The 16,184-nt window shown below is 39.0% G+C and overlaps 14 non-coding genes across 14 annotated transcripts; 8 read left to right on the forward strand and 6 right to left on the reverse strand.

The window, feature by feature from the left end:
* The first annotated feature begins 423 nt into the window (after positions 1-423).
* On the forward strand, positions 424-495 carry TRNAQ-UUG (transfer RNA glutamine (anticodon UUG)). The gene has a single exon. It is a non-coding gene; the product is annotated as a tRNA-Gln (tRNA).
* Positions 496-1,376: 881 nt separating this feature from the next.
* Positions 1,377-1,448, reverse strand: TRNAQ-CUG (transfer RNA glutamine (anticodon CUG)). Its single transcript has one exon. It is a non-coding gene; the product is annotated as a tRNA-Gln (tRNA).
* A 259-nt stretch (positions 1,449-1,707) lies between these two features.
* On the forward strand, positions 1,708-1,779 carry TRNAQ-UUG (transfer RNA glutamine (anticodon UUG)). The gene has a single exon. It is a non-coding gene; the product is annotated as a tRNA-Gln (tRNA).
* A 3,350-nt stretch (positions 1,780-5,129) lies between these two features.
* Positions 5,130-5,201, forward strand: TRNAQ-UUG (transfer RNA glutamine (anticodon UUG)). Its single transcript has one exon. It is a non-coding gene; the product is annotated as a tRNA-Gln (tRNA).
* Positions 5,202-6,082: 881 nt separating this feature from the next.
* Positions 6,083-6,154, reverse strand: TRNAQ-CUG (transfer RNA glutamine (anticodon CUG)). The gene has a single exon. It is a non-coding gene; the product is annotated as a tRNA-Gln (tRNA).
* A 259-nt stretch (positions 6,155-6,413) lies between these two features.
* On the forward strand, positions 6,414-6,485 carry TRNAQ-UUG (transfer RNA glutamine (anticodon UUG)). The gene has a single exon. It is a non-coding gene; the product is annotated as a tRNA-Gln (tRNA).
* Positions 6,486-7,399: 914 nt separating this feature from the next.
* TRNAQ-CUG (transfer RNA glutamine (anticodon CUG)) lies at positions 7,400-7,471 on the reverse strand. Its single transcript has one exon. It is a non-coding gene; the product is annotated as a tRNA-Gln (tRNA).
* Positions 7,472-9,844: 2,373 nt separating this feature from the next.
* TRNAQ-UUG (transfer RNA glutamine (anticodon UUG)) lies at positions 9,845-9,916 on the forward strand. Its single transcript has one exon. It is a non-coding gene; the product is annotated as a tRNA-Gln (tRNA).
* An 881-nt stretch (positions 9,917-10,797) lies between these two features.
* TRNAQ-CUG (transfer RNA glutamine (anticodon CUG)) lies at positions 10,798-10,869 on the reverse strand. Its single transcript has one exon. It is a non-coding gene; the product is annotated as a tRNA-Gln (tRNA).
* A 259-nt stretch (positions 10,870-11,128) lies between these two features.
* On the forward strand, positions 11,129-11,200 carry TRNAQ-UUG (transfer RNA glutamine (anticodon UUG)). Its single transcript has one exon. It is a non-coding gene; the product is annotated as a tRNA-Gln (tRNA).
* Positions 11,201-12,113: 913 nt separating this feature from the next.
* Positions 12,114-12,185, reverse strand: TRNAQ-CUG (transfer RNA glutamine (anticodon CUG)). Its single transcript has one exon. It is a non-coding gene; the product is annotated as a tRNA-Gln (tRNA).
* A 2,375-nt stretch (positions 12,186-14,560) lies between these two features.
* Positions 14,561-14,632, forward strand: TRNAQ-UUG (transfer RNA glutamine (anticodon UUG)). The gene has a single exon. It is a non-coding gene; the product is annotated as a tRNA-Gln (tRNA).
* Positions 14,633-15,513: 881 nt separating this feature from the next.
* On the reverse strand, positions 15,514-15,585 carry TRNAQ-CUG (transfer RNA glutamine (anticodon CUG)). The gene has a single exon. It is a non-coding gene; the product is annotated as a tRNA-Gln (tRNA).
* A 259-nt stretch (positions 15,586-15,844) lies between these two features.
* Positions 15,845-15,916, forward strand: TRNAQ-UUG (transfer RNA glutamine (anticodon UUG)). The gene has a single exon. It is a non-coding gene; the product is annotated as a tRNA-Gln (tRNA).
* The last annotated feature ends 268 nt before the right edge of the window (positions 15,917-16,184 follow it).

Below are 16,184 nucleotides of genomic sequence, written 5' to 3' on the forward strand. Positions count from 1 at the left end.
AGGAAGCTGCTATCAAATTGAACTATTCATCACAGCCACTGCTAGGAAATCTATGTGCATAAAATGACAATACACCCAAAGGAAAACAAAATATAGCTATAACATGTCAGATTACTAAATTCAGAGTCCAGCCTACTAACCATTAGACCATGGAACCTAAATACTTCCGCAAATGCTGAACTTCATTATGCCAAAACAGAGGCAGTCAGAAACAATATTTAATATTGCTTAATCATATGCCTCAAGAGGAAGAATTTGATCTACATGCTATATAAAGCACAGAGATTGCTATAGCACAACGTCAATCGACAACATCGCTGTGCTTGTATGATATCAGTCAATTGGGACTATGAATCTGTAAAAATTGTAAATGTGCTCTATATTGCCATTTCTGATTCATCGCTCTCAGGTGCATCTTGCCAGGGTTCCATGGTGTAATGGTTAGCACTTTGGACTTTGAATCCAACGATCCGAGTTCAAGTCTCGGTGGGACCGTTATCTTGCTCTTACACTCCATTTTCTAATTTCTCAAATTACAATTCAACAGAGTTAATATTCAGAAGTTCAGTCGACTCTCTCTGCACGACATTACATTTAAATGCACTTTGGTGCCTGATACCAATACAGTGATGCAACTACATATCGTTAATGTACAATCCCTAAGGTCAATCAGAGTGGGCACCCAGATATCTCTCAGAAACATTTTCCACAGATGAATAATGTCCAACCTTAACTCTATGAAAAGAAAAATGTACACACTATGTGCAGTAGATTCTCTGCTCACTGGAACATGCAGAAACAACATTGATGTGAAAAGATTGGAAAAAGCCCTATTTTATTAACATTAAAAAATGTTATACAATTATTTTGGTGAATCATATTCACTTTCACAATCATTCCTATGTTTCAAGCAATTTGATGGTCTTATTAAATGTGTAAAAAATGTAATTCTTTGAGTTGACAAACTGTATGGAGAGCAAACTTTTTATAACTTACAAGAGTTATGAGTTCTAGAAAGTAGTGCATTTACTGATCAAGTGCCCTTGTTTAAATGTACTTACTTTATTTGGATCACACCTTTCTCGAAAGAAGAAATAAACTCTAAATTATCAGGAAACAATTCAACTGATTTTAGGGGCCTCCTGGGCTTTCAATGCAAATCGCTGAGATCAAAAGCCAGTTTAATAGCCATTATACCTTGGAGCTTTGGAGATATGAGAGTGGGCAGTTTCTTTGTGGCAAAAGAGAGTCATCCCCAGAAACTATTAATATTCTTTGGTCAAAGAAGACTGCCATCAAAGTGGGCTGTAAAGCAAAGCTATTGCTGTTATATCTATCTGCAAATGAAAGGCAACTCTAAAAGAGAAGCAGCCCCAAGGTCCCACCGAGACTTGAACTCGGATCGCTGGATTCAGAGTCCAGAGTGCTAACCATTACACCATGGAACCCACATATTCAGTAGCATGATGCACTTCATTCTGGAAAAACAGAGCACATCAGAGAAAATATGTAATATTCCTATATCATTAGACTCCAGAGGAAGAATTTGATCCAAATGAGACATGAAGCCAATACTTTGCGATTGCACAGCATCCAACAGCAACAGTGCTGCTTCGATATAATATCAGTAAACGGTTACTATAGGTCAGTAAAAATCTTGACTGTGCCCTATATTCTCATTGCCCTTATGAAGCTCTGCTCAACAAGGGTTCCATGGTGTAATGGTTAGCACTTTGGACTTTGAATCCAGCGATCCGAGTTCAAGTCTCGGTGGAACCTCGCTCTTGCTCTAACACACTTTGTCTCCTTGTTGTCTTAAATTATAGGCCAAAGATAGTAATATTCATAAAGTTAGTGGTGTAGGGTATTCATTTTCGCTCTCACTCTCTGGCATAACCTTTCATAAAAATCCACTTTTGTGCCTAGCACCTTAACCTTTATGCATTTTTTTTTAAATGTATGAACAGTGAGGTCATTCTGAGTCGATGGGCAGATCTGCATCGGAAACATACATAAAAGATTTGAAATTTTCAAACTTAACTCAATGTTAAGAAACATGCTCAATCTGTGACCCAATGGATTCTCTTTTTACTTGAAGATGCAGCAACAACATTAATAATACCATTTTGGGAAAAGCAGCTCTATTGTATCGCCATTCTCTTTCAAAATTGTTAAAGGGTTAATCCTATGAAAAGCGACCACATTCAGAATCAATGATATTAATCAAGCGTCTTAACAGTCTTTACATTTTTGTAAAATGAAGGTATCAGTTTGAGATGAAAAATAGAACAAAGAACACACTTTTCTTAATTCACAAAAGGCCTGAGGTGTATAAATACTGTTTGTACCGACCAAGGGCCCATTCGTGAATGTACTTACTTTAGTTGGATCATACCTTTCTTCAAAGAAGACATCCACAATAAACGATAAGGGAAAGGTTCGACTGATGGTAAACTCTTACAGAGATTTGAATGCAAATTATTGGATTCAACCTCCAGGGTGCTACCATTACACCATGGGTCTTTCACACCACAGAAAGTGGTGGGTTTCATTGTGGCTAAAGAGCGTCATCCATGGAAAATCTTTCTTTTTTCAAATGCACCCAGGGAATAATGCTATGAAAGTGGGCGACACAGCAGCGTCATTGCTATTAAAACAAGACACTGAGAGGAAAACAAACACAGTAATTCCCAAGGTGCCACCGAGATTTGATCTTGGATCGCTGGATTCAGAGTCCAGAGTGCTAACCATTACACCATGGAACCTACACACTTAGTGACATGATGAACGTCATTGCAGCAAAAAAAGCGCCTTTTAGAGAATGTATGCAATATTCTTTTATCTTATGCCTCCAGAGGAAGAATCCTATCCAAATGAGCTGTAAAGCAAAGAGTTTGCTATTGCGCAACAACCAACTAAACAGTTCCACATTTGCATAATATCCGTGGGCTAGGAATATGAGTTTGTTAAAATGATGCATGAGATCTCGATTCTCATTTCTGTTACAACTCTGTCAGGTTGCACCAGAAAGGGGCCCATGGTGTAATGGTTAGCAAAGAACATTACTGAAGGGCCCCTCGGCCAGCCAGAAAGCCAAAATGGAGAGAACGGGCATGAACTGGTTGTGAATGAGCTTCAAAATGCGTTCACAGGTAATTGAACTGGTGATCTCCTCAGTTTATACACCTGGAACTCCTGTCAATAGCAACAGTCGGCAGCTGGGTTGCCAGACATTTCGTCGAAAAAAATTTGTCGACAGGACAATTGGTCGAAACCATTTGGTCGAAAACCAAATGGTCGAATTGCTTTGTTTTTTATTTTCACATTTTTTTTGGGGGGGGGTTTGGGGGGTCCCCCCAACCCCCTTTTTTTCTAAAAACCCCTTTTTTTCCCTAAACTACAACCTAAAAAATATATATATAAATAAATAAAAAAATCGACTATTTGGCTTTCGACCAAATTACGTCGACCAAATGTCTTTCGACGAAATGTCTTTCGACGAAATGTCCGGACAGCGGCAGCTGGTCTGTGTCAGTAATGGCAATTTGATTTTGCCATTTTCACAACTCCCTAATAAATGAACAAAATGTTCCATTTGTAGGCACAGTTACATGCTATGGTATGTATACCATGCTTAATAACCACCATAGGAGGCTCAGAGCACCATCCGCATTCTTACGTACAAAACATGTAAGGAAATAATCAGATCTTTTGCTCTGCAGGAGTCAGGCTTCTTTAAAGCCAAAGTGGCAGAGTGCCATTGAAAACTGAGGCATGATGAAACCATGCCCAAGAACCCAGGCAGGTTAAACCCTTCCACTCATGCCCCTAGGCCCCGAACGGCCAGGTTCTATAGACAGGGCAGCTGGCATGGATTATGGACACTTTTAACATAGGGTGGTTTTTCAACCTTATCTCCTCTGGGAGCAAAGCGCTGGACAGGGTTTCCTGTACGTTTTTGAGGTTCGCAGGGATCTATGTGTGGATGTTTCTTGGTGTGAAAAGCATGACACCTTTTGGGGTGACACCAGGCTCTTCTGGGAGTTAATTTGCATATTCTCTACTTTCTATTTTATGTGACATGGGCTGCAGTTACATTGTTCTGTTAATAGAGGGTAACACACAGGTCATAGTTCCAAACAGGGGTGCACGGTCTGCTTGCTAGCTTACATTTACAGTTCTATTTGGGATTCACCGCCTTTTCATAAACTGAGTACTCTTCCGGAGTATTTCTAACTTATGTAGGTGTTTTGGGGGTGTTACGTGCCTTTGTATGACTGCTGCAAACCACTTGATATTAGACATTGATTGGAAACGACATAAAAAATCCTGACACATATTGTAAGCGGACATAAAATGACCTATATTAGCTAATATAAGTAAACAGACATCACTCCCCCCTCCCCACAAAAAGGGATGTATGCGTACACAAAAAATAAAAATGAAAAACAAGCAACTACTGCAGTTAAAATCTAAAAATGTAAATTCAGTTACATGATCATGACTCGGAAGGGGAAGTTAAAAAGTAAAAAAACACAAGGTAGGAGAGAGGTTAGCTTTACATGCCATGAGGGAGGAAGAGGTCTTCCAAGCACTGCTGTGTATGTTGGTCAATCCCTCTGAAACGCAAAAGGGATGTGCACATAGAAATCAAAGCAGAGTCATCCAGAGAGACTATTTAATTCTTTTTTTTTCAAATTCTCAAAAGGAAGCTGCTATCAAATTGAACTATTCATCACAGCCACTGCTAGGAAATCTATGTGCATAAAATGACAATACACCCAAAGGAAAACAAAATATAGCTATAACATGTCAGATTACTAAATTCAGAGTCCAGCCTACTAACCATTAGACCATGGAACCTAAATACTTCCGCAAATGCTGAACTTCATTATGCCAAAACAGAGGCAGTCAGAAACAATATTTAATATTGCTTAATCATATGCCTCAAGAGGAAGAATTGGATCTACATGCTCTATAAAGCACAGAGATTGCTATAGCACAACGTCAATCGACAACATCGCTGTGTTTGTATGATATCAGTCAATTGGGACTATGAATCTGTAAAAATTGTAAATGTGCTCTATATTGCCATTTCTGATTCAACGCTCTCAGGTGCATCTTGCAAGGGTTCCATGGTGTAATGGTTAGCACTTTGGACTTTGAATCCAACGATCCAAGTTCAAGTCTCGGTGGGACCGTTATCTTGCTCTTACACTCCATTTTCTAATTTCTCAAATTACAATTCAACAGAGTTAATATTCAGAAGTTCAGTCGACTCTCTCTGCACGACATTACATTTAAATGCACTTTGGTGCCTGATACCAATACAGTGATGCAACTACATATCGTTAATGTACAATCCCTAAGGTCAATCAGAGTGGGCACCCAGATATCTCTCAGAAACATTTTCCACAGATGAATAATGTCCAACCTTAACTCTATGAAAAGAAAAATGTACACACTATGTGCAGTAGATTCTCTGCTCACTGGAACATGCAGAAACAACATTGATGTGAAAAGATTGGAAAAAGCCCTATTTTATTAACATTAAAAAATGTTATACAATTATTTTGGTGAATCATATTCACTTTCACAATCATTCCTATGTTTCAAGCAATTTGATGGTCTTATTAAATGTGTAAAAAATGTAATTCTTTGAGTTGACAAACTGTATGGAGAGCAAACTTTTTATAACTTACAAGAGTTATGAGTTCTAGAAAGTAGTGCATTTACTGATCAAGTGCCCTTGTTTAAATGTACTTACTTTATTTGGATCACACCTTTCTCGAAAGAAGAAATAAACTCTAAATTATCAGGAAACAATTCAACTGATTTTAGGGGCCTCCTGGGCTTTCAATGCAAATCGCTGAGATCAAAAGCCAGTTTAATAGTCATTATACCTTGGAGCTTTGGAGATATCAGAGTGGGCAGTTTCTTTGTGGCAAAAGAGAGTCATCCCCAGAAACTATTAATATTCTTTGGTCAAAGAAGACTGCCATCAAAGTGGGCTGTAAAGCAAAGCTATTGCTGTTATATCTATCTGCAAATGAAAGGCAACTCTAAAAGAGAAGCAGCCCCAAGGTCCCACCGAGACTTGAACTCGGATCGCTGGATTCAGAGTCCAGAGTGCTAACCATTACACCATGGAACCCACATATTCAGTAGCATGATGCACTTCATTCTGGAAAAACAGAGCACATCAGAGAAAATATGTAATATTCCTATATCATTAGACTCCAGAGGAAGAATTTGATCCAAATGAGACATGAAGCCAATACTTTGCGATTGCACAGCATCCAACAGCAACAGTGCTGCTTCGATATAATATCAGTAAACGGTTACTATAGGTCAGTAAAAATCTTGACTGTGCCCTATATTCTCATTGCCCTTATGAAGCTCTGCTCAACAAGGGTTCCATGGTGTAATGGTTAGCACTTTGGACTTTGAATCCAGCGATCCGAGTTCAAGTCTCGGTGGAACCTCTCTCTTGCTCTAACACACTTTGTCTCCTTGTTGTCTTAAATTATAGGCCAAAGATAGTAATATTCATAAGGTTAGTGGTGTAGGGTATTCATTTTCACTCTCACTCTCTGGCATAACTTTTCATAAAAATCCACTTTTGTGCCTAGCACCTTAACCTTTATGCATTTTTTTTTAAATGTATGAACAGTGAGGTCATTCTGAGTCGATGGGCAGATCTGCATCGGAAACATACATAAAAGATTTGAAATTTTCAAACTTAACTCAATGTTAAGAAACATGCTCAATCTGTGACCCAATGGATTCTCTTTTTACTTGAAGATGCAGCAACAACATTAATAATACCATTTTGGGAAAAGCAGCTCTATTGTATCGCCATTCTCTTTCAAAATTGTTAAAGGGTTAATCCTATGAAAAGCGACCACATTCAGAATCAATGATATTAATCAAGTGTCTTAACAGTCTTTACATGTTTGTAAAATGAAGGTATCAGTTTGAGATGAAAAATAGAACGAAGAACACACTTTTCTTAATTCACAAAAGGCCTGAGGTGTATAAATACTGTTTGTACCGACCAAGGGCCCATTCGTGAATGTACTTACTTTAGTTGGATCATACCTTTCTTCAAAGAAGACATCCACAATAAACGATAAGGGAAAGGTTCGACTGATGGTAAACTCTTACAGAGATTTGAATGCAAATTATTGGATTCAACCTCCAGGGTGCTACCATTACACCATGGGTCTTTCACACCACAGAAAGTGGTGGGTTTCATTGTGGCTAAAGAGCGTCATCCATGGAAAATCTTTCTTTTTTCAAATGCACCCAGGGAATAATGCTATGAAAGTGGGCGACACAGCAGCGTCATTGCTATTAAAACAAGACACTGAGAGGAAAACAAACACAGTAATTCCCAAGGTCCCACCGAGATTTGAACTCGGATCGCTGGATTCAGAGTCCAGAGTGCTAACCATTACACCATGGAACCTACATACTTAGTGACATGATGAACGTCATTGCAGCAAAAAAAGAGCCTTTTAGAGAATGTATGCAATATTCTTTTATCTTATGCCTCCAGAGGAAGAATCCTATCCAAATGAGCTGTAAAGCAAAGAGTTTGCTATTGCGCAACAACCAACTAAACAGTTCCACATTTGCATAATATCCGTGGGCTAGGAATATGAGTTTGTTAAAATGATGCATGAGATCTCGATTCTCATTTCTGTTACAACTCTGTCAGGTTGCACCAGCAAGGGGCCCATGGTGTAATGGTTAGCAAAGAACATTACTGAAGGGCCCCTCGGCCAGCCAGAAAGCCAAAATGGAGAGAACGGGCATGAACTGGTTGTGAATGAGCTTCAAAATGCGTTCACAGGTAATTGAACTGGTGATCTCCTCAGTTTATACACCTGGAACTCCTGTCAATAGCAACAGTCGGCAGCTGGGTTGCCAGACATTTCGTCGAAAAAAATTTGTCGACAGGACAATTGGTCGAAACCATTTGGTCGAAAACCAAATGGTCGAATTGCTTTGTTTTTTATTTTCACATTTTTTTGGGGGGGGGTTGGGGGGTCCGCCAACCCCCTTTTTTTCTAAAAACCCCTTTTTTTCCCTAAACTACAACCTAAAAAATATATATATAAATAAATAAAAAAATCAACCATTTGGCTTTCGACCAAATTACGTCGACCAAATGTCTTTCGACGAAAAGTCTTTCGACGAAATGTCCGGACAGCGGCAGCTGGTCTGTGTCAGTAATGGCAATTTGATTTTGCCATTTTCACAACTCCCTAATAAATGAACAAAATGTTTCATTTGTAGGCACAGTTACATGCTATGGTATGTATACCATGCTTAATAACCACCATAGGAGGCTCAGAGCACCATCCGCATTCTTACGTACAAAACATGTAAGGAAATAATCAGATCTTTTGCTCTGCAGGAGTCAGGCTTCTTTAAAGCCTGATAAAGTGGCAGAGTGCCATTGTAAACTGAGGCATGATGAAACCATGCCCAAGAACCCAGGCAGGTTAAACCCTTCCACTCATGCCCCTAGGCCCCAACGGCCACGAACGGCCAGGTTCTATAGACAGGGCAGCTGGCATGGATTATGGACACTTTTAACATAGGGTGGTTTTTCAACCTTATCTCCTCTGGGAGCAAAGCGCTAGACAGGGTTTCCTGTACGTTTTTGAGGTTCGCAGGGATCTATGTGTGGATGTTTCTTGGTGTGAAAAGCATGACACCTTTTGGGGTGACACCAGGCTCTTCTGGGAGTTAATTTGCATAATCTCTACTTTCTATTTTATGTGACATGGGCTGCAGTTACATTGTTCTGTTAATAGAGGGCAACACACAGGTCATAGTTCCAAACAGGGGTGCACGGTCTGCTTGCTAGCTTACATTTACAGTTCTATTTGGGATTCACCGCCTTTTCATAAACTGAGTACTCTTCCGGAGTATTTCTAACTTATGTAGGTGTTTTGGGGGTGTTACGTGCCTTTGTATGACTGCTGCAAACCACTTGATATTAGACATTGATTGGAAACGACATAAAAAATCCTGACACATATTGTAAGCGGACATAAAATGACCTATATTAGCTAATATAAGTAAACAGACATCACTCCCCCCTCCCCACAAAAAGGGATGTATGCGTACACAAAAAATAAAAATGAAAAACAAGCAACTACTGCAGTTAAAATCTAAAAATGTAAATTCAGTTACATGATCATGACTCGGAAGGGGAAGTTAAAAAGTAAAAAAACACACGGTAGGAGAGAGGTTAGCTTTACATGCCATGAGGGAGGAAGAGGTCTTCCAAGCACTGTTGTGTATGTTGGTCAATCCCTCTGAAACGCAAAAGGGATGTGCACATAGAAATCAAAGCAGAGTCATCCAGAGAGACTATTTAATTCTTTTTTTTCAAATTCTCAAAAGGAAGCTGCTATCAAATTGAACTATTCATCACAGCCACTGCTAGGAAATCTTTGTGCATAAAATGACAATACACCCAAAGGAAAACAAAATATAGCTATAACATGTCAGATTACTAAATTCAGAGTCCAGCCTACTAACCATTAGACCATGGAACCTAAATACTTCCGCAAATGCTGAACTTCATTATGCCAAAACAGAGGCAGTCAGAAACAATATTTAATATTGCTTAATCATATGCCTCAAGAGGAAGAATTTGATCTACATGCTCTATAAAGCACAGAGATTGCTATAGCACAACGTCAATCGACAACATCGCTGTGTTTGTATGATATCAGTCAATTGGGACTATGAATCTGTAAAAATTGTAAATGTGCTCTATATTGCCATTTCTGATTCAACGCTCTCAGGTGCATCTTGCAAGGGTTCCATGGTGTAATGGTTAGCACTTTGGACTTTGAATCCAACGATCCGAGTTCAAGTCTCGGTGGGACCGTTATCTTGCTCTTACACTCCATTTTCTAATTTCTCAAATTACAATTCAACAGAGTTAATATTCAGAAGTTCAGTCGACTCTCTCTGCACGACATTACATTTAAATGCACTTTGGTGCCTGATACCAATACAGTGATGCAACTACATATCGTTAATGTACAATCCCTAAGGTCAATCAGAGTGGGCACCCAGATATCTCTCAGAAACATTTTCCACAGATGAATAATGTCCAACCTTAACTCTATGAAAAGAAAAATGTACACACTATGTGCAGTAGATTCTCTGCTCACTGGAACATGCAGAAACAACATTGATGTGAAAAGATTGGAAAAAGCCCTATTTTATTAACATTAAAAAATGTTATACAATTATTTTGGTAAATCATATTCACTTTCACAATCATTCCTATGTTTCAAGCAATTTGATGGTCTTATTAAATGTGTAAAAAATGTAATTCTTTGAGTTGACAAACTGTATGGAGAGCAAACTTTTTATAACTTACAAGAGTTATGAGTTCTAGAAAGTAGTGCATTTACTGATCAAGTGCCCTTGTTTAAATGTACTTACTTTATTTGGATCACACCTTTCTCGAAAGAAGAAATAAACTCTAAATTATCAGGAAACAATTCAACTGATTTTAGGGGCCTCCTGGGCTTTCAATGCAAATCGCTGAGATCAAAAGCCAGTTTAATAGCCATTATACCTTGGAGCTTTGGAGATATGAGAGTGGGCAGTTTCTTTGTGGCAAAAGAGAGTCATCCCCAGAAACTATTAATATTCTTTGGTCAAAGAAGACTGCCATCAAAGTGGGCTGTAAAGCAAAGCTATTGCTGTTATATCTATCTGCAAATGAAAGGCAACTCTAAAAGAGAAGCAGCCCCAAGGTCCCACCGAGACTTGAACTCGGATCGCTGGATTCAGAGTCCAGAGTGCTAACCATTACACCATGGAACCCACATATTCAGTAGCATGATGCACTTCATTCTGGAAAAACAGAGCACATCAGAGAAAATATGTAATATTCCTATATCATTAGACTCCAGAGGAAGAATTTGATCCAAATGAGACATGAAGCCAATACTTTGCGATTGCACAGCATCCAACAGCAACAGTGCTGCTTCGATATAATATCAGTAAACGGTTACTATAGGTCAGTAAAAATCTTGACTGTGCCCTATATTCTCATTGCCCTCATGAAGCTCTGCTCAACAAGGGTTCCATGGTGTAATGGTTAGCACTTTGGACTTTGAATCCAGCGATCCGAGTTCAAGTCTCGGTGGAACCTCTCTCTTGCTCTAACACACTTTGTCTCCTTGTTGTCTTAAATTATAGGCCAAAGATAGTAATATTCATAAGGTTAGTGGTGTAGGGTATTCATTTTCGCTCTCACTCTCTGGCATAACTTTTCATAAAAATCCACTTTTGTGCCTAGCACCTTAACCTTTATGCATTTTTTTTAAATGTATGAACAGTGAGGTCTTTCTGAGTCGATGGGCAGATCTGCATCGGAAACATACATAAAAGATTTGAAATTTTCAAACTTAACTCAATGTTAAGAAACATGCTCAATCTGTGACCCAATGGATTCTCTTTTTACTTGAAGATGCAGCAACAACATTAATAATACCATTTTGGGAAAAGCAGCTCTATTGTATCGCCATTCTCTTTCAAAATTGTTAAAGGGTTAATCCTATGGAAAGCGACCACATTCAGAATCAATGATATTAATCAAGCGTCTTAACAGTCTTTACATTTTTGTAAAATGAAGGTATCAGTTTGAGATGAAAAATAGAACGAAGAACACACTTTTCTTAATTCACAAAAGGCCTGAGGTGTATAAATACTGTTTGTACCGACCAAGGGCCCATTCGTGAATGTACTTACTTTAGTTGGATCATACCTTTCTTCAAAGAAGACATCCACAATAAACGATAAGGGAAAGGTTCGACTGATGGTAAACTCTTACAGAGATTTGAATGCAAATTATTGGATTCAACCTCCAGGGTGCTACCATTACACCATGGGTCTTTCACACCACAGAAAGTGGTGGGTTTCATTGTGGCTAAAGAGCGTCATCCATGGAAAATCTTTCTTTTTTCAAATGCACCCAGGGAATAATGCTATGAAAGTGGGCGACACAGCAGCGTCATTGCTATTAAAACAAGACACTGAGAGGAAAACAAACACAGTAATTCCCAAGGTCCCACCGAGATTTAAACTCGGATCGCTGGATTCAGAGTCCAGCGTGCTAACCATTACACCATGGAACCTACATACTTAGTGACATGATGAACGTCATTGCAGCAAAAAAAGAGCCTTTTAGAGAATGTATGCAATATTCTTTTATCTTATGCCTCCAGAGGAAGAATCCTATCCAAATGAGCTGTAAAGCAAAGAGTTTGCTATTGCGCAACAACCAACTAAACAGTTCCACATTTGCATAATATCCGTGGGCTAGGAATATGAGTTTGTTAAAATGATGCATGAGATCTCGATTCTCATTTCTGTTACAACTCTGTCAGGTTGCACCAGCAAGGGGCTCATGGTGTAATGGTTAGCAAAGAACATTACTGAAGGGCCCCTCGGCCAGCCAGAAAGCCAAAATGGAGAGAACGGGCATGAACTGGTTGTGAATGAGCTTCAAAATGCGTTCACAGGTAATTGAACTGGTGATCTCCTCAGTTTATACACCTGGAACTCCTGTCAATAGCAACAGTCGGCAGCTGGGTTGCCAGACATTTCGTCGAAAAAAATTTGTCGACAGGACAATTGGTCGAAACCATTTGGTCGAAAACCAAATGGTCGAATTGCTTTGTTTTTTATTTTCACATTTTTTTTGGGGGGGGGTTTGGGGGGTCCGCCAACCCCCTTTTTTTCTAAAAACCCCTTTTTTTCCCTAAACTACAACCTAAAAAATATATATATAAATAAATAAAAAAATCGACCATTTGGCTTTCGACCAAATTACGTCGACCAAATGTCTTTCGACGAAAAGTCTTTCGACGAAATGTCCGGACAGCGGCAGCTGGTCTGTGTCAGTAATGGCAATTTGATTTTGCCATTTTCACAACTCCCTAATAAATGAACAAAATGTTTCATTTGTAGGCACAGTTACATGCTATGGTATGTATACCATGCTTAATAACCACCATAGGAGGCTCAGAGCACCATCCGCATTCTTACGTACAAAACATGTAAGGAAATAATCAGATCTTTTGCTCTGCAGGAGTCAGGCTTCTTTAAAGCCTGACAAAGTGGCAGAGTGCCATTGTAAACTGAGGCATGATGAAACCATGCCCAAGAACCCAGGCAGGTTAAACCCTTCCACTCATGCCCCTAGGCCCCAACGGCCACGAACGGCCAGGTTCTATAGACAGGGCAGCTGGCATGGATTATGGACACTTTTAACATAGGGTGGTTTTTCAACCTTATCTCCTCTGGGAGCAAAGCGCTGGACAGGGTTTCCTGTACGTTTTTGAGGTTCGCAGGGATCTATGTGTGGATGTTTCTTGGTGTGAAAAGCATGACACCTTTTGGGGTGACACCAGGCTCTTCTGGGAGTTAATTTGCATAATCTCTACTTTCTATTTTATGTGACATGGGCTGCAGTTACATTGTTCTGTTAATAGAGGGCAACACACAGGTCATAGTTCCAAACAGGGGTGCACGGTCTGCTTGCTAGCTTACATTTACAGTTCTATTTGGGATTCACCGCCTTTTCATAAACTGAGTACTCTTCTGGAGTATTTCTAACTTATGTAGGTGTTTTGGGGGTGTTACGTGCCTTTGTATGACTGCTGCAAACAACTTGATATTAGACATTGATTGGAAACGACATAAAAAATCCTGACACATATTGTAAGCGGACATAAAATGACCTATATTAGCTAATATAAGTAAACAGACATCACTCCCCCCTCCCCACAAAAAGGGATGTATGCGTACACAAAAAATAAAAATGAAAAACAAGCAACTACTGCAGTTAAAATCTAAAAATGTAAATTCAGTTACATGATCATGACTCGGAAGGGGAAGTTAAAAAGTAAAAAAACACACGGTAGGAGAGAGGTTAGCTTTACATGCCATGAGGGAGGAAGAGGTCTTCCAAGCACTGTTGTGTATGTTGGTCAATCCCTCTGAAACGCAAAAGGGATGTGCACATAGAAATCAAAGCAGAGTCATCCAGAGAGACTATTTAATTCTTTTTTTTCAAATTCTCAAAAGGAAGCTGCTATCAAATTGAACTATTCATCACAGCCACTGCTAGGAAATCTATGTGCATAAAATGACAATACACCCAAAGGAAAACAAAATATAGCTATAACATGTCAGATTACTAAATTCAGAGTCCAGCCTACTAACCATTAGACCATGGAACCTAAATACTTCCGCAAATGCTGAACTTCATTATGCCAAAACAGAGGCAGTCAGAAACAATATTTAATATTGCTTAATCATATGCCTCAAGAGGAAGAATTTGATCTACATGCTCTATAAAGCACAGAGATTGCTATAGCACAACGTCAATCGACAACATCGCTGTGTTTGTATGATATCAGTCAATTGGGACTATGAATCTGTAAAAATTGTAAATGTGCTCTATATTGCCATTTCTGATTCAACGCTCTCAGGTGCATCTTGCAAGGGTTCCATGGTGTAATGGTTAGCACTTTGGACTTTGAATCCAACGATCCGAGTTCAAGTCTCGGTGGGACCGTTATCTTGCTCTTACACTCCATTTTCTAATTTCTCAAATTACAATTCAACAGAGTTAATATTCAGAAGTTCAGTCGACTCTCTCTGCACGACATTACATTTAAATGCACTTTGGTGCCTGATACCAATACAGTGATGCAACTACATATCGTTAATGTACAATCCCTAAGGTCAATCAGAGTGGGCACCCAGATATCTCTCAGAAACATTTTCCACAGATGAATAATGTCCAATCTTAACTCTATGAAAAGAAAAATGTACACACTATGTGCAGTAGATTCCCTGCTCACTGGAACATGCAGAAACAACATTGATGTGAAAAGATTGGAAAAAGCCCTATTTTATTAACATTAAAAAATGTTATACAATTATTTTGGTGAATCATATTCACTTTCACAATCATTCCTATGTTTCAAGCAATTTGATGGTCTTATTAAATGTGTAAAAAATGTAATTCTTTGAGTTGACAAACTGTATGGAGAGCAAACTTTTTATAACTTACAAGAGTTATGAGTTCTAGAAAGTAGTGCATTTACTGATCAAGTGCCCTTGTTTAAATGTACTTACTTTATTTGGATCACACCTTTCTCGAAAGAAGAAATAAACTCTAAATTATCAGGAAACAATTCAACTGATTTTAGGGGCCTCCTGGGCTTTCAATGCAAATCGCTGAGATCAAAAGCCAGTTTAATAGCCATTATACCTTGGAGCTTTGGCGATATGAGAGTGGGCAGTTTCTTTGTGGCAAAAGAGAGTCATCCCCAGAAACTATTAATATTCTTTGGTCAAAGAAGACTGCCATCAAAGTGGGCTGTAAAGCAAAGCTATTGCTGTTATATCTATCTGCAAATGAAAGGCAACTCTAAAAGAGAAGCAGCCCCAAGGTCCCACCGAGACTTGAACTCGGATCGCTGGATTCAGAGTCCAGAGTGCTAACCATTACACCATGGAACCCACATATTCAGTAGCATGATGCACTTAATTCTGGAAAAACAGAGCACATCAGAGAAAATATGTAATATTCCTATATCATTAGACTCCAGAGGAAGAATTTGATCCAAATGAGACATGAAGCCAATACTTTGCGATTGCACAGCATCCAACAGCAACAGTGCTGCTTCGATATAATATCAGTAAACGGTTACTATAGGTCAGTAAAAATCTTGACTGTGCCCTATATTCTCATTGCCCTTATGAAGCTCTGCTTAACAAGGGTTCCATGGTGTAATGGTTAGCACTTTGGACTTTGAATCCAGCGATCCGAGTTCAAGTCTCGGTGGAACCTCTCTCTTGCTCTAACACACTTTGTCTCCTTGTTGTCTTAAATTATAGGCCAAAGATAGTAATATTCATAAGGTTAGTGGTGTAGGGTATTCATTTTCGCTCTCACTCTCTGGCATAACTTTTCATAAAAATCCACTTTTGTGCCTAGCACCTTAACCTTTATGCATTTTTTTTAAATGTATGAACAGTGAGGTCATTCTGAGTCGATGGGCAGATCTGCATCGGAAACATACATAAAAGATTTGAAATTTTCAAACTTAACTCAATGT

The sequence above is a fragment of the Ambystoma mexicanum genome, chromosome 5p (genome assembly GCF_040938575.1).
Source record: "Ambystoma mexicanum isolate Mex_15411 chromosome 5p, UKY_AmexF1_1, whole genome shotgun sequence".
NCBI classification, from domain to species: Eukaryota; Metazoa; Chordata; class Amphibia; order Caudata; family Ambystomatidae; genus Ambystoma; species Ambystoma mexicanum.